This window comes from Megascapheus bottae, unplaced genomic scaffold (genome assembly GCF_031878675.1).
Source record: "Megascapheus bottae isolate mThoBot1 unplaced genomic scaffold, mThoBot2.hap1 HAP1_SCAFFOLD_48, whole genome shotgun sequence".
Taxonomy (NCBI): Eukaryota; Metazoa; Chordata; class Mammalia; order Rodentia; family Geomyidae; genus Megascapheus; species Megascapheus bottae.
In genome coordinates, this window is record NW_028327313.1 from 580,747 (window position 1) to 608,108 (window position 27,362).

The window sequence follows — 27,362 nt, forward strand, 5'->3', positions numbered from 1 at the left end:
CAAATACCACAACTTGTTGATCCACTCATCAACTGAGGGACATCTAGGCTGGTTCCATATCTTTGATATGGTGAATAGTGCTGCCATGAACATTGTTGTGCTAGTGGATTTAGTATGTCCTTGTTTCTGGTTGGTTGGGTAAATGCCAAGTAGTGGAATTGCTGGGTCATAGGGGAGTTCTATGTTTAGCCTTTCGAGGCACTGCCACACTGCCTACCATAGTGGTTGAACGAGTTTGCACTCCCACCAACAGTGTAGTAGTGATTCCTCCTAGCCACATCCCCTCTAGCATCAGTTGTTATTCGTTTTCCTGATCCTGGCCATTCTAACTGGAGTGAGGTGGAATATTAGAGTTGTTTTGATTTGCATTTCTTTTATGACCAGAGATGTTGAGAATTTCTTCATGTGTCTATAGGCCATTTTTGTTTCTTCTTCAGAGAAGACTCTCTTTAAGTCTTTGGCCCATTTTTTAGGGTATGGTTGTTACTTTGGAGGTTACTTTTGGAGTGATTCAATTTTTTGAGTTGTTGATATATTTTAGATATGAGGCCTTTGTCCGTTGTTTGGTTGGTGAAGATCTTCTCCCACTCTAGGCTTCCTGTTTAGTTTACTAGCTATGTCCTTTGACATACAAAAGCTCTGCAGTTGAATGCAGTCCCACTTATCCAGCCTTTCTCTGATTTGTTGTGATTCTTGGTCCTTATTAAGAAAGTTTCGACCTGTGCCAAGGAGGCCTAGTGTATCTCCTATTCCTTCTTGTAAAGTTTTAATTGTGTCAGCTTTTACCTCCAGGTCTTTGATCCATTTGGGGTTAATTCTAGTGCAAGGTGACAAAGAAGGATCCAGCTTTAGTTTTCTGCAGGTGCTTAACCAGTACTGCCAGCACAACTTGTTAAAGAGGCTATCTTTCTTCCATTCTATTTTTTGGCTCCCTTGTCAAAGATTAGGTGGCCATAGGTGTGTGGTTTAATATCTGGGTCCTCAGTTCTCTTCCATTGGTCCTCAGGCCTGTTCCTGTGCCAGTACCAACCTGTTTTGAGAATTATAGCTCTGTAATAGAGTCTAAAGTTTAGAATTGAAATTCCTTCAGCGCTGTTCTTTCTGCTAAGAAGTGTTTTTGCTATACGGGGTCTTTTATTATTCCATATGAAATTTTGGATTTCCTCTTCTATTTCTTTAAAGAATGCCATTTTGATATTGATGGGTATTACACTGCATTTGTAGATAGCTCTTGGCAAGATTGTCATTTTCACAATGTTGATTCTTCCAATCCAGGAGCATGGGAGGTTTTCCCATTTCCTTAGTTCTGTTTTAATTTCCTTTTTTAGGGTTTTAAAGTTTTCGTCAAAAAGGTCCTTTACATTCTTAGTTAAGCTAATTCCTAGGTACTTTATTTTCTTTGAGGCTATTGTGAAAAGAGTTTCTTTCCTGATTATTGCCTCGATCCTCTCACTGTTGGTGTAAAGGAAGGCAGTTGATTTTTAAGGGTTGATTTTATAGCCTGCTACTCTTCCAAAGATTTGAATCAGCTCAAGGAGGCTGGGAGTAGAGTCTATAGGATTCTTTAAATACAAAATCATGTTATCTACAAAGAGGGATAGTTTTATTTCCTCTTTCCCTACTTGGATCCCCTTTATGCTTGCTTCTTGCCTTATTGCACTGGCTAGAAATTCTAGTACTATGTTAAAGAAGAGTGGAGAGATTGGGCATCCTTGTCTCGTTCCTGATTTTAGAGGGAATGGCTTTAGATTTTCACCATTAAGTGTAATACTAGCAGTAGGTTTCTCATACACAGCCTTTATTACATTGAGGAATGTTTCATGGATTCCTATTTTCTCCAGACCTTTTAACATAAAGGGGTGTTGAATCTTTTCAAATGCCTTTCTGCGTCTATTGAGACAATCATGTGATTTTTGTCCCTGCTCCTATTGATGTGTTGAATTATATTAATTGATTTGCATATGTTGGACCAGCCTTGCCTTCCCGTGATGAATCCAGTTTGATCATAGTGTATAATTTTTTTGATGAGGTGTTGTAGACGGTTGTCCAGTATTTTGTTGAGAATTTTTGCATCGATGTTCATCAAAGATATAGGTCTATAGTTCTCTTTCTTTGATGAATCTCTGGTTTGGGGATGAGGGTTATACGGGATTCATAGAATGAGTTTGGTAAAGAACCTTCATTTTCAATTTCGTTGAAGAGCTTGAGGAGTATTGGTGTGAGCTCTGCTTTGAAAACCTTATAGAATTCAGCTGTGAATCCATCTGGCCCTGGACTTTTCTTAGGTGGAAGTTCTCTAATTGCCATTTCTATTTCAGAGCTTGAAATAGGCCTGTTGAGTTGGCTTAGTTCTTCTTGGTTCAGTGTGGGTATGTTAATATTAGCTAAGAATTCATCCATTTCATCTAGATTCTCAAATTTGTTGGCATAAAGTTCTGAGAAGTATTCCCTCATGATATTCTGGATCTTGGTAATTTCTGTCGTGATATTACCATTTTCGTCTGCGATTTTGTTTATTTCGATATGGTCTCTTCTTTTTTTGGTAAGATTTGCTAAGGGTTTGTCAATTTGGTTAATTCTTTCAAAGAACCAACTCCTTGTTTTGTTAATTCTTTCTATAGTTTTTTTGGATTCCAAATCATTTAATTCTGCTTTGATTTTAATAATTTGCTTTCTTATACTGGGATTAGGGTTGGTTTGTTGCTCTTTTTCCAGGAGCTTAAGGTGAGACATTAACTTGTTGGTTTGCAATTTTTCCAATTTGTTGTTATAGGCACTCAGCGCTATACATTTTCCTCTGTGTACTGCCTTTGCTGTGTCCCAAAGGAGTTGGTATTTTGTGTGCTCCGTACTGTTAAATTTCATAAACTGTTGGATTTCTGTTCTGATCTCTTCGATGACCCATTGGTGATTCAACAATGTGTTGTTCAGTCTCCATGAGTTACAGGGTTTTCGTTGGTGGAGATGTGTGTTCAGTTCCAGTTTGATGCCTTTGTGGTCTGACAGTGTGCATGGAATAATTTCAGTGTTTCTGAATCTGTCCAGGTTTGTTTTATGGCCTAAGATGTGATCTATTTTTGAAAATGTTCCATGTGCTGCTGAGAAAAACGTATATTGTGTTGTTGCTGGGTGGAATATTCTGCAGATGTCTGTTAGATCTAGTTGGTCTATATAGTTGTTCAGTTCTAAGGTTTCTCTGTTGAGTTTTTGCCTTGTTGATCTGTCCATAGGTGAGAGTGGTGTGTTAAAGTCACCGAGAATCACTGTATTTCGATCTATGTATGCTTTCAATGTAAGTAAAGCTTGCTTGATGAAGGTCAGAGCTCCGGGATTGGGTGTGTAAATATTTAGGTTCATTATGTCTTCCTGGAGGAAAGATCCCTTTAGCAATATGTAGCAACCTTCTTTGTCTTTTCTTACTAATTTTAGTTTGAAGTCTGTTTTATCTGATATGAGGATGGCAATTCCAGCCTGTTTATGGGGGCGGTTAGCTTGATAGAGTTTATTCCAACCTCTCACTTTCAAAAGATGATGGTTTTTTTGGATAAGAGTGTCTCTTGAAGACAGCAGAACGATGGCTATTTCGGATTACGATGTGGCGGTGGAATGTTCTTTTCTGGTCAGGTCTGTTTGGGGTTCTAAAAGCTTCTTGTATCTGGATGGGTCTGCCCTTCTGGATATTTGGGAAATTCCCTGAGATGATTCCCTGAAGTATATTTCCAATACCATTGACCTCTTTCTCCACACACTCCTTGATTCCAATTAGCCTTAAATTAGGTTTCCTAATTGTATCTTGGACCTCCTGAAGCGCTCTCTCATTTTTCCTAGATTTGGAGTGACTCATTTTCTGTTCTTTCTCCATAATAACTAAATTATCTTCAGCCCCAGAAATTCTCTCCTCTGCATTGTCTAATCTGCTATCAAAGCTGTCTACTTTATTTTTCATCTCCCTTGCTTCTAATTGCTCATTTTTAATGTCTTGCAACTCTTCTTTTAGATCATGTATGGATTTTTTTAGCTCCTTGATTTCCATTTGAGTGGTTAGGTCAGTAGCTTTATTATCTTTGAACATTTGCTGGAGTTCGGTCACTTTTTATTTGTGGATTCTATGAATTCATCCATCTTTCTTTGAAAAACCTTTATTATGGCTTCCTTTATGGCTTCTTCTTTTTCACTTATCACCTTGTTTATGGTTTCCTCTTGATCAGCTATGGTTTCCTCCCTTATCTCTTCCTTTATATTTTGACATTTTTCCTTAATGATGTTTATCAATTGCATTTGTACAGCACTTGGAAGACTCTCCTCTAGGTTTGCCAGTGACTGTTACATTGGCTGTTTACATTGGGGGGGTGGGGGATGTTGTTTCTTGATTTGACATTTTTCTTGAGTTTCTTCTGCCCATTTGAAAATGAGAGCAAGATTAATACTAAACACGATTATTGTTTTTCACATATAACCAACCTAGACCTCTGTAGCCAGCAGAATCTAGATGTTCACAAGTTTTGATTGGTGTTATCACTCTTTCTTTTTGTGCACTTACAGACCACTCTAATAATCCACTGATAAGCAATTTATACCCAAAACAATAAGCCTCTCAATCCAATCAGTATTGTCTTTAAGTCCCTCTGAGCCTAGAGAATAATTAAACACCTAGATATACAGTATTGCTCAACAGCCATCAAGTGTAGATCCATGCTGTATAAGGGTTGAAAGACGAGCAGAGGTCCAGAGATAGAAAAATAGAATGAGAGAGGTCAGGGGGTAAGTAGGTAGAGTATTTGAGTACAAAGTTTGGAAAGTATTAGATTAAAACTTATGTGTTGCTGCACGACTATCTCTTAGCCTAACCTGTAGCCTCACAGTGGACCATGGGATGGATCTGCGAGCTTCCGTCTGAGCACGGTTGGCAGACGTTTTCCTGTGCTGCTCCCAGGGGCGGCCCCAAGCCAAGGGTCTGGGGATTGAGAGTTTCCGGGGCTCTCAGCAGGACCAGCAGGAGACCCCTCTGTTCCCAGAGGCGGGGCCCAGCTGGGGACATGGGCTCCAAGGGCGGAGCCGCACCTTTTTGATTCTCAGAAGGGGAGCTTGGCTACTTGTCGGCCCTTCGGATCCGTGCTGTGTTTCCACTACTTTGTCAGAGTCTTTGACTGTGGGGGGCCCTTCAGTGCTGTCTTGCTCAGGATTCCCAGCTGGACGATGCCCCGCTCAAGAATTGAGGTGAAGAAATGCTCAACATCTCTGGTCATAAAAGAAATGCAAATCAAAACAATTCTAAGATTCCACCGCACTCCAGCTAGAATGGCCAGGATCAGGAAAAGGAATGACAACAGATGCTGGAGGGGATGTGGCCAGGAGGGATCACTACTACACTGTTGGTGGGAGTGCAAACTCGTTCAACCACTATGGAAAGCAGTGTGGCAGTGCCTCAAAAGGCTAAACATAGAACTCCCCTATGACCCAGCAATTCCACTACTTGGCATTTACCCAACCAACCAGAAACAAGGACATACTAAACCCACTAGCACAACCATGTTCATTGCAGCACTATTCACCATAGCAAAGATATGGAACCAACCTAGATGTCCCTCAGTTGATGAGTGGACCAACAAGTTGTGGTATTTGTACACAATGGAATTCTATGCTGCTGTCAGAAAGAATGACATCGCCCCATTTGTTAGGAAATGGAAAGACTTAGAAAAAATCATATTAAGTGAAGTAAGCCAGACTCAAAGGACCTTAGGCTCAATGGTTTCCCTCATTCATCATAATCAGTAGAAACCTTGGGCTCTACTAACAGAGATCTGCAATAGAGCAAAATCTTGATACATAAGGACATATAATGTGAAGCTAATTGAAAGAACCTCCAGGATAGTGAAACAAAAGCCATATAATGAATCATTGTTGTCCTTAATGTACTATGTTGTCTCTCATCTCCTTTGCTGTCCCTTGGTTATCTCATATTGGTATAGTATCTCACTTTGTTATCTGATTTATTGAATTTATTTGTATTTGGATATTTGAAATTTGATAGGGAAGGGGGGAAAACCAAGACGGGTGAGATCCAGTGGCTTGGGAGAGGAGCCTGGTGGGCGGGTGGGAGCTGGGACAGCTCCGCCTCCCCTGGTGGGGTGCTGAGTCTTAGGGTCGGCCCGCTTGTCAGTCTCCAGTCAGTGGGCCGGGGGTTGAGCCCTTTGGGTGGGTGGGAGTAGGGACAGCCCCGCCTCCCTTGGTGGGGTGCTGGGTCTTATGGCTAGCCCTCCTGTCAATCTCTAGTCAATGGCCTGAGGGAGGGGGCTGTTGAGGGAAGGGACAGGATTCTAAATTCCTTGCCCCCCTGCTCCCGCCAGTCTTTCTCGGGCAGGGTGTTGTGGTCTGAGTTAAGTTCTATTGCTAGGCACCCGCTCTGCTTTCCTGATGTGTTTGGGGATGCGCTGTATTACTCATGCCTCTGCGTCCGTCTGCAGGTGCTCCACGGTGTTAGGGAATCTTTCACTCCCCTCGGGTCCTCGCCGCCGCCTGTGTTCTGTGTCTGAGTTCTACTGCTTGCTGTTCTGGTTCCGCGTTTGGGTTCCACTGCTTCCGCTGTTCGCTGGCCCGGTTCTGTGCTGGTTTCTGCAGCCGATGGGCTCCCAGCCTTGCACCCTCCACTGCCACCGCTTTTCGTGGATTAGAGCCGGAGCTTGCCGCTGCTTTCCCAGCGTGAGGCCGGCACCTGCTCAAGCTGCTTTTCGCGGCTTGATCCGGCGCCACCTGCAGCTTTTTGAGGCTTTCCGTGGCTTTTGAGGCTTGGATCCGACGGCGAGAAGTGGGGGAGGGGTCTTCGCGTTCTGAATTCTTTGAGAAAGTTGGATGTGAGCTTTATCTGTATTTCTTTTCCGGTTTGAGTCCTTCTCCGTTGCTTTTGAGTTTGTTGTTGTGGATTTCTTAAGGTAGTTGGCTCGTGGGACTCCCTGGTTCTCTCTTTTTGTCAGAGAGAGCTAGGCTGCGTCCCTATTGTCTCGGCGCCATCTTCCTTCCCTCAACTTTAGATTTTCTTTAGAAAAAAAATGATACTTCTCAGGTCCTAGAATCTTACATTTAAATAGGATTGAAAGTTTGATAAATATTCACCTATCTACAGAATAACAAGGCACTTGACCCTGTAAGTTAGTTTGACTTTTGTTCACCTAATGACACAAGCTGCTGTAGGTCTCCAGCATTACATCTCTGTACAGGGACCTCTGAGCTTTGCCCAGATTCTGCCACTCCTCCCAGCTGAAGTCTACAGCCACATCATCAAATGACACAGACTTCTGTAATGGCACATTTCCATCAAGCAATTAGCCATGAGTTTTAAACACACCATGTCTGGAAGTTTATACTTCTACATGAATGCTTTAGACTTACTTAAAATATTGACATGAAGAGGTTAGGGATGGTGCCTAGGCCCAGAGTGGAAGTCCCATGACCCACAAAAAAATGGCAAGCCAGGTGCGGGAGGCTCAAGCCTGTCATCCTAACTACTCAGGAGACTGAGATCTGAGGACTATGGTTTAAAGCCATCCTGGCACAAAATTCCATGAGACTCATTTCCAATTACCCACCAGAAAATGGCTAATGGCTTGTGCCATATTGTGGTAGAGCAACTGTGGTATCAACAAAAGCAAAACAGGGGGAGTATATTACGTTATGAATGGAATTATTCCATTGAAAAGAAATTACATTATATGATGGCATATGCTCATAGTGTGAGAATATTGCAAAATTTTAGGGTATCAAGTAATAATATAGTGAAGTACATGCAGAATGTTAATTTCCTATGTCAGGCATAATAATCAGTTTGGAGAGAAACTTTTTTCTTTTGTTTTTTGTTTTTTGGTGGGTTGTAGGGCTTGAACTCTGGGCCTGTGGGCACTGTTCCTGAGCTCTTCAGTTCAAGGCTATCACCCTACCTACGAAGCCACAGTGTTACTTCCCATATTCTAGTGGTTAATTAGAGATGAGAGTCTCACAGATTTCTAATGGCCAGGCTGGCTTTGAACCAAAACCCCAAATATCAGCCTGATACCTGAGTAGCTAGGATTACAGGTGTAAGTCAATGCACCTGGCAAGAAATTTATTTCTTACTGTTTTATACTACTACAAGTTTACTATACATTTTACTTTTTCAAAAGCACTAATGGTTCAGACTGAGGATGACCTTTGTTCTGTACATAATGGGAAGTGGCTCAAGGGGTAGAGTGGTAGATAGCCTTGAGCTGAAGAACTCAGGGGCAATATCCAGGGTAGGAGAGTAGCATTGAAGTGAAGAGCTCACGGCGCAAAGTCCAAGTCCCATGAATCCCCGTGCTCCCCTACAAACAAAAGGGAAAAAAGATTGGAGATTGGAGAGTCCTTTCTAAAGAGAATATATACAAATAGTGGTTCAAAATGTAGAAAGAAGTTCAATATCAATAGTCATGAGAAAAATTAAAATTACAATGAAATCACTTATCTAAGTATTTTAACATAGACATAGTTTTGAACAAAAAGAAACACACACACACACACACACACACACACACACACACACACACACACAAAACCAACGTCCAAAGTCTAACTATTATTGGGAAGGTTGTGAGAAGAAAGAGAACTTTGGTATATTTCTGCAAGGAATATACAACAATCAAAAATTGCGTGGACAGTGCTAAAAAAGAACTAAATATAGAATTACATAGGAATGTGGTCCAACACTTCTATTTCTAGATTTGTACCCATGTGGAGAATCACTTCATAACTATTCATAATAACCAAAAGATAGAAGTATGCAAAACAGTGCATTAAAAAAGAAGAACATTTTACTATATTTTACAGATGAATCTTCAATACAGTAAACCAAATAAAATACAGCAGTCATAAAGGAACGGCTAGGGTATGATTTCCCTTCCAGAGCTTCCAAGGATCAACAAACCCATAGAGCCAAAAAGCATGATGGTTCCAGAGAATGGAGTAGAGAGAAACAGGAGCTGCATGTTTAGTGATTGTACGTGGAAGATGAAAATTGCTGTAGATAGATAGAAGGAAGAGGGATCTGTACTCTAAACAATGGCTAATGTAGCCATGCAGAATGGGACACTCCTATACTTCCTGATCTTGGGAAACTCAAGAAGGAATTCTAGCCATCCTAGACTACATGGAAAGATCTATCATAAAAAGGAATGTGGAGGGGATGGGAGTTTGGCATAGTGGTAGAGTGCTTGTATGAAGACCAGGGTTCAATTCCTCGGTACAAGATACATAGAAAAAGTAAGAAGTGGTGCTGTGGCTCAAGTAGTAGATCACTAGGCTTGAGGAAAGCTGAAGGACATTGCTCAGACCGAGTTCAAGCCAAAGGACTGCTTAAAAAAAAACAAAAAAACAAGGAAGATTGACAAGGTGTGCATCGTGGCTCACTTCTATAATCCTAGCTATTCAGGAGACTGAGATCTGAGAATCAAGGCTTAAAGCCATCCTGGCACAAAAACACCTGACAATCCTTTCTCTAATTAACCTTTAGAAAAAGGGAAGTGGGGCTTGGATTCTGGGTAAGGTGGTAGCCTTGAGCTGAAGAGCTCAAGAGTAATGCCCAGGCTGAGTTCAAGCTCCATGTCCCAACAAAACAAAAACAAAAACAGAAAAAAATACGGAAAAATCTAGATTCTGTGAACTTCATCAGGGACATAAATGGTGTATAATCTTTTTCCTGTTAAAATAAGAAATTGTTTGGAAACATTTTAAAAGATTTTACCTAGACTTGTACACTACAAATGGAATTAATAACAAACACAGATGGACAAAGGATACAAATTATTATGTATATCCTGCTTTTAGATTTTGTATCTTTTCCCTGACTCCTGTTCAAATGAGTCATATTTTCATGAATCATTTCTCCTAGTTGATATATGCCACACATGTTAGCTTGTACTGAACTTCCTGAGAAATTAAAAGCAATTACTAAGCAAATGTCTGTTAGATTTTGCCACCAGTGATACTTCAAATATAAAAATCCTACTCACTGTATTATTTAGTATCAATACCAGCTTCTAACTTACACTGGCAGTGGATGAGAATCTTCAAATGTACTGACCAAAAAAACCCAAAAAAACAAAACTACAGTATCACATCAAATGAGGTTAGACCACATAAAGACAATACAATCAGGAGTGTACTTGCTTAGCATGCACGAAATCCTGGGCTCGACTCCTTGGTACCACATGCATAGAAAAAGCTGGAAGTGGTGCTGTGGCTGAAGTGGTAGAGCTCTAGCCTTAAGAAAACCCAAGAACACTGCTCAGGCCCTGAGTTCAAGCCCAGGACTGGCAAAATAAATAAATAAATAAATAAAATTTCTTGTAGGGAGCCCGGAATTTGAGTTGAAGTTAAAAAATTCTGAGAGATTGGAACTCCACCCTGACAACTCTCTGAGAGCTGGCTAAGGAAGGGTTACAACAGACAACTCTGGATAGGATTAAGAGACCCTTCTCAACCCTCTTCCCTTCCTTAGTGCTGCAAAGGCTGGGAACTGAACCTTGCATGCTGTTGACTTTTTTTTATTTTGCCAGTCCTTGGTCTTGAACTCAAGGCCTGAGCACTGTTCTTGGGCATTCCTCAAGGCAGGCACTTTTCCACATGAGCCAGAGCAGCACTTCTGGCTTTTTCTTTTTCTGTTTTTGTGGTTGTTGGGGATTGAACTCTGGGACTGGGTGCTGTCCCTGAGCTCTTCAACTCAAGGCTACTGCCCTATCCCTTGATCCACAGAGCCTCTTCCCGTTTTCTATTGATTGATTGGAGATAAGAGCCTAACAGTCTTTAGTGCTCATGCTGCCTTTGAACCGTGATCCTCAGATCTCAGCGTCCTGAGTAGCTAGGATTACAAGTGTGAGCCACTGCACTTGGCAACTATGGCTTTCTCTATGTATGTGGTCCTGAGGAATTGAACCTGGGTCTTCTCACATACTAGGCAAGCACTCTACCACTAGGCCACACTCATGGCCCTGCTATTGGCCTTTAAGGCTTGGTAAGGTGAAGTTCACATCTGGACTTTCTCTGGGCTCTAGTTTACAGACTCAAAAAAATAAGTGAACAAGTGTCTCTCACAAACTCTTTTTTTGGCTCTGATTGTAGTATTAATACAGATGCTTTATTTTTTACATGTATCCATGGTAACCTTCCCTGTGTGTACTCGAGCAAATATACTTGCTTTTGTGTACTCAAGTGCCAGTGAGCCTTGGGAGACCTGGCCTCCCCTCCTCCATGTCCCCATGTCTCTATCTGTTTATGTCTTTGTATTTTTCCAATTTTATTTGGCACTGCAATCTTGTAGAATTGTCTAGGGTTACAGGTAACAACAATCTTCCTACATTGTGGATAAGAAAAGTATCAATTTGTACGGTATGATGGCTCACTCCTGTCATCCTAGATAATCTGGAGGCTGAGATTTGAGGATCTCGGTTCAAAGCTGGTTCAAAAGGTGGAAAGCCAGCCCCAATCTAACCCAGGCACTGAATTCCATGAGACTATCATCTCCAACTAAACACTTAGAAAAACTGAAATGGCTCTGTGGCTCAAGGGTTAGGGTTGCAGTCTTGAGATGAAGAGCTCATGGACAGCATCCAGGCATAGAGTTAAAGCCTCACAATAGAAAAAAAAAGAAAAAGAAAATGATCAATTAGAAAGGTCACGTCAACAAAGCCAAATTGATTAGGAAAGCAGGAAGGAGAAGTAGCTCCCAGACAGATCATTTGAAGAAAAGAAAAAAAGTGAGAGACATATGGAGGGAAGAGGGACTGTGTAAAAGAAAAACACACAGAGAAAAACAGATGCAAAGAAAATACAAAAAAAGAGGGCACAGGGAAGGAAGATGGTGCCGAGACAATAGGGACGTTGCCTAGCTCTCTCTCACAAAAAGAGAGAACCAGGGAGTCCCAAGAGCCAACTACCTTAAGAAATCCACAACAACAAACTCAAAAAGCAAAGGAGAAGGACTCGAACCAGAAAAGAAATCCAGGTAAAGCTTACATCCAACTTTCTCAAAGAATTCCGAATGCGAGGACCCCTCCCCACCTCCCTCCACCAGCTCCAAGCCCCGAAAAGCAGTGGCCAGTGCTGGCTCCAAGCTGCAAAAAGCAGCTACAGTAAAGGGCGCCAGGCTGGGAGCCCAACTGCTGCAGAAACCAGCACAGAACCGGGCCAGCATACGGTGGAAGCAGCGGAACCCAGACGCGGAACCAGAACAGCAAGCAGCGGAACCCAGATGCAGAACACAGGCATCGGCGGAGACCCGGGGGGAGTGAAAGTCTCCCCACCACTGTGGATCACCTGAAGAATGACGCAGAGGCGTGAGTAATACAGCGTGTCCCCAGACACATCAGGAAAGCAGAGTGGTGCCAAGCAATAGAACTTAATTCAGACCCAAATACCGTGCCCGAGAAAGACTGGCGGGAGCAGGGGGGCAAGGAATTTAGAATCCTGTCCCTTCCCTCAACAGCCCCCTCCCTCAGGCCATTGACTAGAGATTGACAGGCTGGCTACCCATAAGACCCAGCACCCCACCAAGGAGGCGGGGCTGTCCCAACTCCCACCAGCCCAACGGGCTAAACCCCCAGCCCTCTGACTGGAGACTGACAAGCGGGCCGACCCTAAGACTCAGCACCCCACCAGGGGAGGCGGAGCTGTCCCAGCTCCCACTTGCCCACCAGGCTCCTCTCCCAGGCCACTGGATCTGGAGAGTGGAGGGCGCTGGGACCCTGCCTTACAACAGCGGGTAGGGGGTGTGGGAAAATAGAAGCCAGCATCTGCCCCCCCTTAATTCTGTTTTTTTTTTTTGCCAGGCCTGGGCTTGAGCTCAGGGCCTGAGCACTGTCCTTGGACTTTCTCAAGGCTAGAGCTCTACCACTTGAGCCTCAGCACCACTTCAGGCTTGTTTCTATGTATGTGGTACCGAGGAATCGAACCCGGGTCTTCATGCATGCTACGCAAGCACTTTAACCACTAGGCCAAACTCCTGCCCCCCCCTCAATTCTTGAGTGGGGCATACTCCAGCAGGGAATCCTGAGCAAGACAGCAACAAGGGGCCCCCCAGAGTCACAGACTCTGACAAAGCAGTGGAAACAGCATGGACCTGAAGGGCCAACCAGCAGCCAAGCTCCCCTTCTGAGAATCATAAGGCGCTGCTCCGCCATTGGAGCCCATATCCTCAGCTGGGCCCCGCCCCTGGGAACAGAGGGGTCTCCTGCTGGTCCTGCTGAAAGCCCCTGTAAACTCTTAATCCCAAGACCCTTGGATTGGGGCCGCCCCTGGAAGCATCACAGTAAAACATCTGCCAACCACGCTCAAATGGAAACTCGCAGATCCATCCCATGGTCCACTGTGAGGGCAATGGTGGGCTAAGAGCTAGTCGTGCAGCAACACATAAGTTTTATTCTAATACTTTCCAAACTTTGTACTCAAATAGGCTACCTACTTACCAACTTAGGTCAGTTATCCTTACATTATACCTTTTCTTTATTACTACAATATTCTTACACTCCTACGTTAATCCTATTGTACCTTCCCTGACCTCTCTCATTCTATTTTTCTATCTCTGAAACTCTGTTCGTCATTCAACCCTTATACTGCACGGATCTACACTTGATGGCTCTTGAGCAATACTGTATATCTAGGTGTTTAATTATTCTCTAGGCTCAGAGGGACTTAAAGACAATAGAGTTTGGATTGAGAGGCTTATTGTTTTGGGTATAAATCGTTTACCAGTGGTTGTATTAGACAGATCTGTAAGTGCACAAAAAGAAAGAGTGATAATACCAATCAAAACTTGTGAACGTCTAGTGTCTGCCAAGTACAGAAGTCTAGGTTGGTTATACCTGAAAAACTATAGTTGTACTTAGTATTAATCTTGCTCCCATTTTCAAATGCGCAGAACAAGCAACTCAAGAAAAACGTCAAATCAAGAAACAACATCCCCTACCCAATGTAAACAGACAATGGAACAGTCACTGCAAACCTAGAGGAGAGTGGTCCAAGTGCTACACAAATGCAATTGATAAACATCATTAATGAAAAATGTCAAAATATAAAGGAAGAGATAATGGAGGAAGCCATAGCTAAACAAGAGGAAACCATAAACAAGGTGATAAGTGAAAAAGAAGAAGCTATAAAGGACGCCATAATAAGGATTGTTCAAAGAAAGATGGATGAATTCATAGAATCCACAAATAAAAAAGTGACTGAACTCCAGCAAATGTCCAAAGAAAATAAAGCTACTGAGCTAACCACTCAAATGGAAATCAAGGAGCTAAAGAAATCCATACATGATCTAAAAGAAGAGATGTGAGGAATCAAAAATGAGCAATTAGAAGCAAGTGAGATGAAAAATAAAGTAGATAGCTTTGATAGCAGGTTAGACAATGCAGAAGAGAGAATTTCCGGGGTTCACGATAATTTAGTTATTATAGAGAAAGAACAGAAAATGAGTCAATCCAAATCTAGGAAAAATGAGAGAGCGCTTCAGGAGGTCCAAGATACAATTAGGAAGCCTAATCTAAGGCTAATTGGTATTGAGGAGGGTCTGGAGAAAGAGGTCAATGGTATTGGAAATATACTTCAGGGAATCATCTCAGAGAATTTCCCAGATATCCAGAAGGGCAAGCCCATCCAGATACAAGAAGCTTTTAGAACCCCAAACAGACCTGACCAGAAAAGAACATTTCATCGCCACATCGTAATCCTAACTGGATCAATAGAAAGCAAAGAAAAGATCCTAAAGGCAGCCAGGGAAAAGGGATCAGTAACCTATAAAGGCAAACCAATCAAAATAACCCCAGATTACTCAGCAGAGACCATGCAAGCAAGAAGTGACTGGAAGCATATATGTCATGCCCTTAAATCAAATAACTACCAGCCAAGAATACTGTACCCAGTTAAGCTCTCATTCATAACTGAGGGAACAATACAAACATTCCATTCCAGGGAAAAGCTGCAACAATATGTCGCAACAAAATCAACACTACAGAGAATTCTCAAAGATGTTCTATACATAGAAAACCAAAATAAATGCAATATAGGGAAAGAAATGGCACCTAAACAGCATACCATCTAAGGACCACAAGAACTGTCAAGACACAGGACCTAATAAAAACTTTAAAAATGGTAGGAACTAATAAATATCTCTCAATCCTAACTCTCAATATCAATGGACTTAACTCTCCAATTAAACCGCATAGGCTGTCTAGTTGGATCCAAAAGCAAGAACCATCGTTCTGCTGTCTTCAAGAGACAAATCTGACCCAAGAAAAAATCATCTTTTGAAAGTAGAGGTTGGAATAAACTCTATCAAGCTAACGGCCCCATAAAGAGGCTGGAGTTGACATCCTCACATCAGATAAAATAGACTTCAAACTAAAATTAGTAAGAAAAGACAAAGAAGGTTACTACACACTACTAAAGGGATCTTTCCTCCAGGAAGATATAACTATCCTAAATACACACCCAATCCCGGAGCTCTGAACTTCATCAAGCAAACTTTACTTACACTGAAACCATACATAGATCGAAACACAGTGATTTTTGGTGACTTTAACACACCACTCTCACCTATGGACACATCAACAAGGCAAAAACTCAACAGAGAAACCTTAGAACTGAACAACTATGTAGACCAACTAGATCTAACAGACATCTGCAGAATATTCCACCCAGCAACAACACAATATACGTTTTTCTCAGCAGCACATGGAACATTTTCCAAAATAGACCACATCTTAGACCATAAAACAAACCTGGACAGATTCAGGAACACTGAAATTATTCCATGCACACTCTCAGACCACAAAGGCATCAAATTGGAACTGAACACACATCTCCACCAACGAAAATCCTGCAACTCATGGAGAATGAACAACACATTGTTGAATCACCAATGGGTCATCGAAGAGATCAGAACAGAAATCTAACAGTTTATGAAATTTAAGAATAAGGAGCACACAAAATACCAACTCCTTTTGCACACAGCAAACGCAGTACTTGAGGAAAATTTATAGCGCTGAGTGCCTACAACAACAAATTGGAAAAATCGCAAACCAACAAGTTAATGTCTCACCTTAATCTCCTGGCAAAAGAGCAACAAACCAACCCTAATCCCAGTAGAAGAAAGCAAATTATTAAAATCAAAGCAGAATTAAATGATTTGGAGTCCAAAAAAACTATAGAAAGAATCAACAAAACAAGGAGTTGGTTCTTTGAAAGATTTAACAAAATTGACAAACCCTCATCAAATCTTACCAAAAAAAGAATAGAGCATATCAAAATAAACAAAATCACATATGAAAATGGTAATATTATGACAGAAATTACCAAGGTCCAGAATATCATGAGGGAATACTTCTCAAACCTTTACGCCAACAAATTTGAGATGGTGCACGGGGTATTCACCTAACCACACATTCTCCTAACGTCTGTCTGCCTGCTTCCTAAAGAAAGACTGCTGGGGTTCGAAGTGTGGCTCAGGTGGTTGAGCACTTGAAAGCATTTAATACAGAGTTCAAAGCACAGACTTGGAGAAATAGTGGGGAAAGGGAGGGAGGAAAGGAAGGAAGGTAGGTAGTAATGAAAGAAGGAAGGAAGGAAGGAAGGAAGGAAGGAAGGAAGGAAGGAAGGAAGGAAGGAAGATAGGAGAAGGGAAGGAGAAGGGAAGGAAGAAGGAAAAAGAAGGGAAGGTGAAGGAAAGGGAGTGATAGGAGGGGAGGTAATAGGAAGGGCAGGGGAGGGGGAAGGGAAGGGAAGGGAAGGGAAGCAGAGGGCAGGGGAGGGGTGGGGAGGGAAGGGAAGAAGGCTGCCACACCATGGAAAAGCAAAGTTACTGACGTGGAAACGGAGATTTCTAAAAATGTTCTTGGAATCATGAGAACATAAACCACATGCTGTATCTATACTTAGTCATAAAAATAAAAGACATATATATTAATCTAGAAGCTATTTCTTTCCAGAGTTTGACTAACATAGCAATCAAGTTATACCTGACTAAAAAAAATTTAATTCAGAATGACCTCCTAACCCATAACAGAAGTACTTATGAATAATTCAGCCCACATTCCTATGTATATTTCATGGCAGGCTGACTCCAGGCCAATGCAGCCTTACTTTCCCAGTTGGTTCGGGACATATATATCTGTAGTACACAGGCAATTGCCAGTGTGAGATATTCATTCCTGTCTGAACTGACATGCAGAGCATTTCGGGGGTAATACAAAGTAACCTACCCAAACAAGTCTTTTTTATATAACTACACCAGGATTTTAATAAGAAAATCTGTCATATTTCTGAAAATGTAGAATGGAAACTAGATTTAAAAAATTCCTGAAACATGAGATGGTTATAGTTAATATGGTTACTTAGTTGTAATTTCATTCAAAATGAAGTGGGTGTGTGATGTGATTCTAAAGCAGTGTGATTTTGTTGTGCTTGTCTTCTACCGCCCCCTGGTGGTAGCTATATGTACTGACATCGAGCCTGTTGGGATTGTTGTTAGTTTGTATTTCTGGAGCAGTCCACTAGCCTATGGCGGTCATGGACAAGGCCACCTTTCCGGAAGGTTTCCGCCCCTGATGGTGCACGGGGTATTTTATGTAGCTTTTGCTAACCAAAGGAAGACAATCCACATCTTCTGAAATTATATCTGAACATGTTCATCTTAATGATCACTAGGCTCCACTACATTTTTTTTCCTTCCATGTAATTTTTTCCAAACAACTTGGAATTATGATGAATACATATTAATTCTAAATAATTAATTTACACAATATTTAATTTATAGTTGAGATGAGACATGTTTTTTTCTTTTCCTGTTGGGAGCCAGAGTGGAATCAAACTGTACCTTGATTTGCATCAGACAATGGCTTTATTCTCTTATTGTTTTCTGGCCTTATTCTGTTTAAATGCCCTGAGATTTACCATATGAATGTAACACCTAGACGTTCCCTGGTTTCAAGAAGGGATATAAGCCTGGAGTTTGAAAAAATGAGGCTGCAGTTTTTACCTGGGCTGCAGACCTCCCGGACCCGATGTGTTTGTCTCTCTTCTATTTTTTCCATTCCCTGCCCCATATTTCAGGAACCCCAATGTGCTGCCAGTAGGCCCCGGCAACTGGCGCCCGAACAGGGACCCTGAAAATCTGGGACGACAGTGGAGGACCCCGCTGTGGTGAGTAACATATCATAGGACTATTAAGAGAGGATCTTAAGAGAGTGTATAGTCAGGAGTAAAAATTATGGGTCAAACTCATAGCCATACATCATATGTACTGATCTTAACAGTTCTACTTGAAGCCCACGGAACGTGGGTGGAAAAAGGGGTGCTTCAGAGCTTCCTACAGTTTGTTGAGGAGGCATGCCCAAGGTCTATAGAGGAGGAATTCCTAAAAACTTGGCAGCAGATAGGAAAAGGAATTCAAGATTATTATAATGTATATGGCCCCGAAAAGACCCCAGTAGAGGCTATTAATGTATGGAATTTAGTAAGTGAATACATAAATCCTCAATATGAGAATGCTGAACTTAATCTTGAATTAAGGGAAATTTATGAATTAAAGGACCCTTCTGAAAAACCTGAGGCTGAGCCATATGCCGCAGCCCAAGAGAGTCTAAGTGAGATCTTGAAAAGGGAACAACAACCAGTAGATATTGAGTATCAGAATTCAAATTTGATATATCAAGGAGGAAAGTTATGATGAGCCAATGGAGGACAGGATAGCTATGATGGAGAAGAAGTTAGAAGAAATCCTACATCTTCTATCAAAAATGGGGATAGAGTAGAGAGCCCCCCCCAGAAGTAGGAAAGAAATATGACCCTCAGGCCACTATGGTGTCTGATTCTAAACCTTACCCCTCACACCCACTGCCTCAGGCTGCAGCCTTACTGCCCCAATCCCTTTTTCAACCTTTAGGCAAGCCTAAAGGCCCTAGCAACAAGTCCCTTTTAACAGGCACTACAACCAGGCACAGTGCATTGCAATTAAACCTGGCTCAGGCTGCTAGAGAGAGGGAAGATATTTCAGGGCCTCGATGCTTCCCTAGTTTAGTTGATCATGATGAACAAGTATACCATCAACCTGTTCCTGTTAAACTATTACAGGATTTAAAAAGTGCCTGCTCCCAATATGGGCCAACTGCCCCTTTTACTCAAGTAATATTGGAGGCCGCGTGTGCTGGTATTATATGCCCAAATGACTGGAAGCGGCTTGCCAGAGCATGCCTTAGTGCAGGAGAGTACTTATTATGGGAGACAGAGTTCACTGCACAGTGTCGGGCTAAAATTGAAACAAATAGGTCTAAGAACCTGCCTTACACTTTTGATCAGTTGTTAGGAGAGGGAACCTATAAAAACACCGAAGATCAATTGGGTTATGCAAAGGAAGCCTATTTACAAATAAATGCTGCGGCAAAAGAGGCTTGGAAAAGGTTACGTAATTCCAATGGTACAAAAAATTTAGTAGAAGTTAAACAGGGACCGAATGAACCTTATCTAGAATTTTTGTCTTGATTAATGGAGACTGCAGACCGCCTAGTACAAGATGAGAACGCAAGGAAGATTATAGTTAGACACATAGCCTATGAAAATGCCAACACCACCTCTCAGGCGGCTATCAGACCCCATAGGAATAAGGGAGTGACCTGGACCCTAGGGGGCCTAAAGGCAAAGGGAATTCCTTTAGCCTTAAAGGTTTTACAAATGCAAATAAAGACTAAAGTGTTAAGAGTTTAAGTTAAAAAGTGTAAAAGTTTTAAAGAAAAGTAGAAATGGTTTCTGAACAAAATTTAAAAGTAAAGTTATCCTAAAGTTTTGTTTCTAAAAAAGAAACAAGGAAAACTAGGACTATCAAAATGGTTGCTTAATTGCTATTTCAGCTTGCTCTTGTAAGTTACTTTATAGCAATCTCCAGCAGGCCCATGGAGAAGGACAGCAGATCCTCATTCAGATGTAAGTTTGGCTCTCACCAAGTTCCAGGTAGGATCATGCTTGGAAACTATTTCTAAGTTGACCACCTTGTTGCTTCTAATTGGAGTAAAGTGGCCTTTTGTAGGACTCATTGATCTGAAAGCCGCAGCTTTGAGCCTGCCCGGGCAAAGCAAAGTCCCTGTGAGACTGTGGTGTCTAATCTGCCAGCAGGATGCTGGGACAGAGTTGCTTTGGAGGTTGAAGTGGCAGAGTGCTGGCTCTGAGCTGAAAAGCTGGGGGGAAGCACTCAAGCACCAAGCTCAGGACTCACAGTGGCAGGGTGCTAGCCTTGAGCTGGAGAGCTGAAAGACGGCGCCCAGACCCTGAGTTCAAATACAGCAACCAACGTAGTGAAATGCCAATGGGATGTTTATCCCTGTGTGGAGAGACACTACTGGGACATGAAAGCCTCTGCTTGGATGGCAGAGATGGTGTCAGATCTTAGAGTCACTTGTGCTTGGCCATTCAAATTAATCAGAGCCGGGAGGTCATAGAATAGTTTGTAAGCATGCCTTACTAATGCCCGTGACTTTCATAACTGGGCAGGAACTTGTCAATCTTCTGTGATAGTGGGTAGTTTAAAGTCCTAATTGAGTGAATTTTTTATTTTGACACCAGCAACAAATTCAGGAAAAGTTTTTGGATCTGAGGCTTGTGTCTCTATTAATCTGTTTAGATCTAACAACTGAAGCATTGTTAAGGTTGCAGAGATTTAGTTCCCCAGACAATCAAGAAAAAGCCTTTGCAAATGGGTGCTAAGTAAGTTACACTATTGTAGCCAAAGATGGTTTGTGCAGTTGTTAAATGTTAAATATGATCTCTAGTTTGGAGTATATTATTGTTCCTGATATCTAATCCTTGCAACCCCTTGATAAAACAGGCTAGGCTTCTTAAGGTCCCTGGTCAAGCACAGAGACAACGCCCCTGAGTCAGCTTGAAGAAGTCACAGAAGGTGAATCTCCGCCCATCAATCCCCTCTAGATGAAGAGACCAGAGTCATTTTTGGAAAATGAGACAGGATAAATTAGAGGTATAGGAAAGAGTAAAAATTGCACTTGTGTTTCTTTTAAAATAAAAACGGGGGATATGTTGGGAGCCAAATTGGAATCAAACTGTACCTTGATTTGCATCAGACAGTGGCTTTATTGTCTTATAGTTTTCTGGCCTTATTCTGTTTAAATGACCTGAGATTTACCATATGAATGTGACACCTGGAAGTTCCCTGGGTTTCAAGAAGGGAGATGAGCCTGGAGTTGAAAAAACGAGGATGCAGTTTTTACCTGGGCTGCAGACCTCCCGGACCCGATGTGTTTGTCTCTCTTCTATTTTTTCCATTCCCTGCCCCCTATTTCAGGAACCCCAATTTGCTGCCGGTAGGTCCCGGCATTTTCCTTTTGTTTTCTTTTAAAAGAAACAACAGTGCAATAACCTTCTTTCTGATGGATGAGTAGAGTTGCATTGTGTATACATATACACCACATTTTCTTGATCTATTCATCCACTGAGGGAGCATCTAGATTTATTCCATAGCTTGCAATGGTAAATAATGCTGCAATGAACATGGTTGTGCTGTATTGGATAAATGCCCAGGTGAGGAATTCCTGTGTCATAGGGGATCTCTATTTTACCGTTCCTAAGAAAATGGAAAGACTTGAAAAAAATTGTGCTAAATGGGGCCGGCCATTTGGCCTAATTGTAGAGTGCTTGCCTAGCATGCAAGAAGGTGTGGGTTCAATTCCTCAGTATCACATACATAGAAAAATCCAGAAGTGGAGCTGTAGCTCGAGTGGTAGAGTTCTAGCATTCAGAAAGCCGAAGGACAGTGCTCAGACACTGATCTAAATGCCAGGACAGGAAAAAATTTATGCTAAATGAAGTAAGCCAGACAGATATATTTGTTCTGGCTAGAGTGGAAGTAAGGCAGACAAACTCATTTGTGGTAGCTAGAACGTGCCTATAAACCTACAAGTAAATATGCTGGGTGGTTTTCAAAAAATACATTGGGACATGATAAAATACCTAAGATTCTATGCAGTCATACAGTAACACCATAGGAGGATATTCTTTGAAGAGGAACACAAAGCAACTCCAGGAAATATAAGCAAGAGGTTTTTTTTGCTTGTTGCCATTTTTTCTTTTTGTCTGTTTGTTCCTTTATCTGTCTTTGGAGTGTAAGTGAAGGCACAAAAATGGAAGGACAAATAGTGAACAAATGCTACAGTGATACTCAATTCACATTATGTTGAACATGAGCTATACAACTTGTGGGTGGGCATGCGAGGGAGAAACTGGGAAGGACTGGGAGAAGGAGTGATGTTGCTCAGAAACAAATGTACAAGCCTGGTGTGGTGGCTCACACCTGTAACCCTAACTATTCTGGAGTCTGAGATCTGAGGATCAAGGTTCAAAGCCAGCCCAGGCACAAAAGCACCTGAGACTCTTATCAACAATTAAGCTCTAGAAAATGAGAAGTGGGGCTTGGCTCAAGGGTTGGGTGATAGCCTTGTGCTGAAGAGCTCAGGGACAAGCCCAGGCCCAGTTCAAGCTCCTTGACCCACAAAACAAAAACTACCAACCCCCACAAAATACCCCAAGTCTATATCTGACTTAGATAACTTTAACACCTTTATAATAGCAATAAAAATGTATGAAAAAGAAAAACAAGAAATAAAGGTGCTGAACTAGTCTTTGGATGATTCTCTCATAAGACTTACAAGAGCTAGGAGAGTCTGCTGTCAACCACACAGCCTTTCTCACTACCTTTCTCCTCTGTAAGGATTAAAGTTAACAGGAAAAACAACATAACCTCTGCTTTATGTCTATGGTGATAATTCTAAAATTTCAGCATAAAACCCCAATTTCTTTCACAGTTATGAGCCTTTCATGTCTTTCTTCTGTCTGTCTCATACATTTCCACTTCATTCCTTGCTCTGTGCCAGGTACCATCACCACAGCCTGCTGTTCCCTGATCATTTTTCCTTTTATCTTTTTCCTTTTATTCCATCACCAGAGACTTACACCCTTGTTCTGCTTTCTTAAATTGATGTCCTGTGCTCTACCACATGAGCAATACATCTAGGAGAGCTATTTTGCTAGCTAATTAGAAATCAAATCCTGCAGATTTTTCTGCCAACGGTTGATTTTGAATTGTTCTACTAAAATCTCAGCTTCCAAATGTCTAGGATTCAAGGGGTGAGCCACTTGCACCTGGTTTTGAATCCAGAAGTTTCATGACCACACAAACACAGCTTTACTCCAAGTTCATCTCCAGACTTTCCATTGCTAGCCTTGTCAGCTACTGACTGAGCATTTGAAACATGTTTGTGTGAACTAAATGTGCTCAGAGTATATTTTCCATAAAAAATATTAGAGCAGGAATTTCAACGTAAACCCGCCTGGCACTGGTGGCTCAAGACTTTAATCCTAGCTCATCAGGAGCCTGAGATTTGAGGATTGTGATTCAAAGTCAGCCTGGGCAGAAAAGTATGTGAGACTCCAGAAAACTGGAAGTGGCTCTGTGGCTTAAAAATGTAGGGTGGTAGCCCTGAGTTCTTCAACTCAAGGACAGTGCCTAGGCCCAGATTTCAAGCCCCAAAATTGACAGAAAAAAATGATGTTACTGATAGACTTATATTGATTACATTTTTAAAAACGAAATAATATGTAGCTATGGCTGGGAGTGTGATCTAGTGGTAGAGTTCTTGCCTAGCATGCACCGTGTCCGGGGTTGGATTTCTTAGTAACACATACATAGAAAAAAAGCCGGAAGTGTTGCCGAGGCTCACGTGGAGTGCTAGCCTTGAGAAAGCTCAAGGACAGTACTCAGAATCTGGGTACACGCCTCAGGACTGATAAAAAGGAGAAGGTAGAGGAGAATAAAAAGAAGAAGAAGAACAGAAAGGAGAAGAAGAAGAAGAAGAAGAAGAAGAAGAAGAAGAAGAAGAAGAAGAAGAAGAAGAAGAAGAGGAGGAGGAGGAGTAAGTGGAAGAACAAGAAGAAGAACAAGAAGAACTAGAAAAAAAGAAGAAGAATTAGAAGAAGAAGAAGAAGAAGAAGAAGAAGAAGAAGAAGAAGAAGAAGAAGAAGAAGAAGAGGAGGAGGAGGAGGAGGAGGAGGAGGAGGAGGAGGAGGAGGAGGAGGAGAAGAAGAAGAAGAAGAAGAAGAAGAAGAAGAAGAAGAAGAAGAAGAAGAAGAAGAAGAAGAAGAAGAAGAGGAAGAGGAAGAGGAGGTTGAGGAGGAGGAGGAGGAACAAAAAAAACAAGAACAAGAACAAGAAGAACAAGAAGAACAAGAGTTTATGATGTGACTTATTTGCATGTTTAAATATACTCCTGCTCCTCGTTATTTTCCTGGGCCTGGAGTGCAGCCGGAAACACCTTGTTTGTTTATAACAGTACTAGTGTTAAGAACCAGGGCCTCCAATCCCTGAGCTACAGGCCCCGTTCCTGTGTGCGCACCCACTCGCTCCCGGCCTGGGCTTTCTCAAGGCTAGCTCAATACCCCGGGGGCCTCAGCCCACTTTTGCCTTTCTGTTACGGTTGGTTAATTGGAAGGAAGTGTCTCCCAGGCTGGCTTCGAACCCTGATCCTCAAGTCCCAGCCTACTGAGTAGCCAGGATTACCCAGACGCGGCCCCCGAGTCGGGCCAGCTCTCGGGTTTTCGTTCCCTATTTTTGTTTTCTGTGTCCTCATGATTAACCATTATCATGAATGTTTTCATGAATGACCTTACTGTCCCTCGACTGGAGACGGTGGGCGGTGCAGTGGGTCTTCAAGTCTGAGGCCTCTGGGCCGCACCTGCTGCTCAGATCACACCCGAGGAAACATTTGTTTTTCTGTCACCAGAACTGGTTCCAACCAGAAATGGGCTTCAGGCTTCCAGAGGGCCTGTGGACCCTCGGCTTGCCCTGTGCCTGTGGCCTCCGGCAGGCAAGAGTGCGGCTGCAGATGGTATGGTCCGCTGGCCCACCCCTCCCCCTGCACACTGCGGGGATGGGTCCTTCAGGCCGTAGAAAAGCATTCTGGGTAGGGGGCATGCCTTTCCTCCTTTCAGTGGCAGCAATGGTGCTGTGCCCATCTGGAATTGTGTGTTCCCTCAGGCCTTCCACACCTGGGTGCTGGCCGGGATAGCCCCCCTGCTGGGATCACGGCTTTGCAACCTGGGGCCTAATTCGGCCGTTTTCTCCCGAGAAAGTCCCAGAGGGCCGGAGACGGCTTGTGGCCTGTGCTTGCTCGCGTGCGATGGCAGACGGCCTGGTGGACCAGTGCAAACGCTTCCCTCCCACTGCAGCCGCCAGGGCCCACACCCGGCCTCACCACGTGTCGGTCATTACTCCTGCTTCCTTGGCTCTGACGGGAGAGTGTGTGCGTGCACACCACCATCTTGGCAGCCCACGCTGCAGGCAGCTTTCCTGATGGCCTTTTTTTTGCCCGTTCACTTTCACAAACTTGTGAATGTGGTGTCAAAAAAGGCGCAAATAAATGCTTTCCAGGCTTTTCCTGCCCTCAAATTTTTGGTGTCTTTGGTGGTGGAGCTGCACAAGTGAAAGTGCATGCTTTTATGTTCATCTGCATGTACAAGTGGTCTCTGAGATGGCCCAAGTCTGGTGTGTGGTTCCCTTGACCAGTTTAAACTAAATTTTCTCCAGTGAAAGATGAATGCTCGAGGAGAGTTGTCCTGTTTGAAAACCATGTAACACTTCAGGTAACGTGATAAGGGAGTTGCACGGAGGGACATGGGGAGCGATTTTTCAATATTGTGGTTCATCATTAGTACATATGCCCCAAAGTTAGCAAATAAAATGGTGTAGGAGAGAAATAACACAAAATAGAGGCTTTCAAGATTGCTTAGATTTGTTCTCATTGGCTAAATGTAAAGGTGTTTTGGTATTCAGAGCTGAATACAGTAATAGTGTTAACTTTTTTGGTAAAGAAGCATGCACTGTCTAGTAAAGATCTGGCACATGTTTTCAAAAGTTGTTGCTTTTTCCTTTTAGGGCATCAATGGTGAGGATTTTAGGTGTTGTATCTTCAAACCTTGCACGGGACACATAAATGCCTATCCAGCATCCTCAACTATATGTTTAAGACAGTTTAAGAATAAATGTTTTAATGTTTGACACCTGTGTTTTAAGTCTTTTATTCACCATAAAACAGTCTTCTGTTACTGAAAAATATAAGGGAAGGTTCAATCTTTACTACCAGTAACTTCAAATCTTTCTGAAGTCTCATCAGCATGTCTGATACCCTTGGGATCGCTCCTAGCAAGGTTTTCTGGCAAATAATTACACTAGCTAGCTCACGGTTTAACTCCCGTGTGTGCTTTACTACATTCACTGGGGTGGTTGTATGTGCATTTGGTATTTTTCTGTGCACCATTTCAAGGGTTTGAATTCAGTTTATACACTGTTCCTAAGGTTTTAGTGCCCAAGACTACTGCTCAGCCACTTATGCCCCAGCTTAATTTCCAGCTGTTTTTAGTTAATTAGTGACTGTAGATTCTCAAGGGCTTTTTTGCCCTGGCTGGTATCGAACCACAACTTTCAAATATTAGGCTCCTGAGCAGCTAGAATTGAGTGCAAAGCACTGTACTAAGAGCTGGAAATAATACCTAAAACATAGCTCCTCTGGGAGGATATATAGCTGGTGAAGAAATATGTCCACCTTTTCTTTGTGACATGAATTCCATCATAGGATTTGAGTCTGAAGCATGAGCTAGTCAGGTTGGGCCTAAAAAGGTACCTTTTGGGATAGTGGGCACAAGAAAAATAAACCCCTTCTATGGCTTATGCTGTTTTTCCCTTTTGTAAGATAGCTGGCTATTAACAGGGTCTGTGAGGTGGTAAGGCTGAAGAGATGGGTAGAAAAGGCTAGACCACTTAGGGTTTGGGCTTTGTTATAGCAGGAAATTAAGTCAGGTAGCAAACAGACCAGGGAAGGTAGGATTTATTCTGGCTTGGACCAGTTAAACAAGGATGTTTAACTTGCCAGAAGCTTACTGGCCCCAAATGTAGCTGTGGGGCAGAAATTTTCTTGTGATAGAAGCTGCTCTGGAACTGGGGAAATGAACCATAAGGACTCAGGTATAAATCTGATCTGGGGTAGCGGTCCTAGGTAGGTCTGAGGTTGCAAAGTGGCCAAAAGTGAAAAGAAAAATAGAGGGAATTGTTTACTGTAGCCCAGTTGACTAAAAGGAAGAGTGTAACTACACATTAGAGCATAGTCAGTAGTCTGAGAGAAAACCCTGGAGCCAGGAAGGATGCCCCATTTTCCCTGGTCATGTGAAGAGCCAAGGAAGCTTGGTAGCCAGACAGTGGAAGGACAAAAATTGGCATGTAGCTGCCCTTCCCCAACTCAGAAAACAAGGGCATTTAA

The 27,362-nt window shown here is 42.4% G+C and overlaps 1 non-coding gene and 1 pseudogene across 1 annotated transcript; one reads left to right on the plus strand and one right to left on the minus strand.

Moving 5' to 3' along the window:
* LOC150040080 (uncharacterized) overlaps nt 1–24,690 on the minus strand; it is a 92,432-nt pseudogene extending 67,742 nt beyond the window's left edge.
* A 714-nt stretch (nt 24,691–25,404) lies between these two features.
* LOC150040082 (small nucleolar RNA SNORA13) lies at nt 25,405–25,539 on the plus strand. Its single transcript, XR_016534088.1, has one exon. It is a non-coding gene; the product is annotated as a small nucleolar RNA SNORA13 (small nucleolar RNA).
* The last annotated feature ends 1,823 nt before the right edge of the window (nt 25,540–27,362 follow it).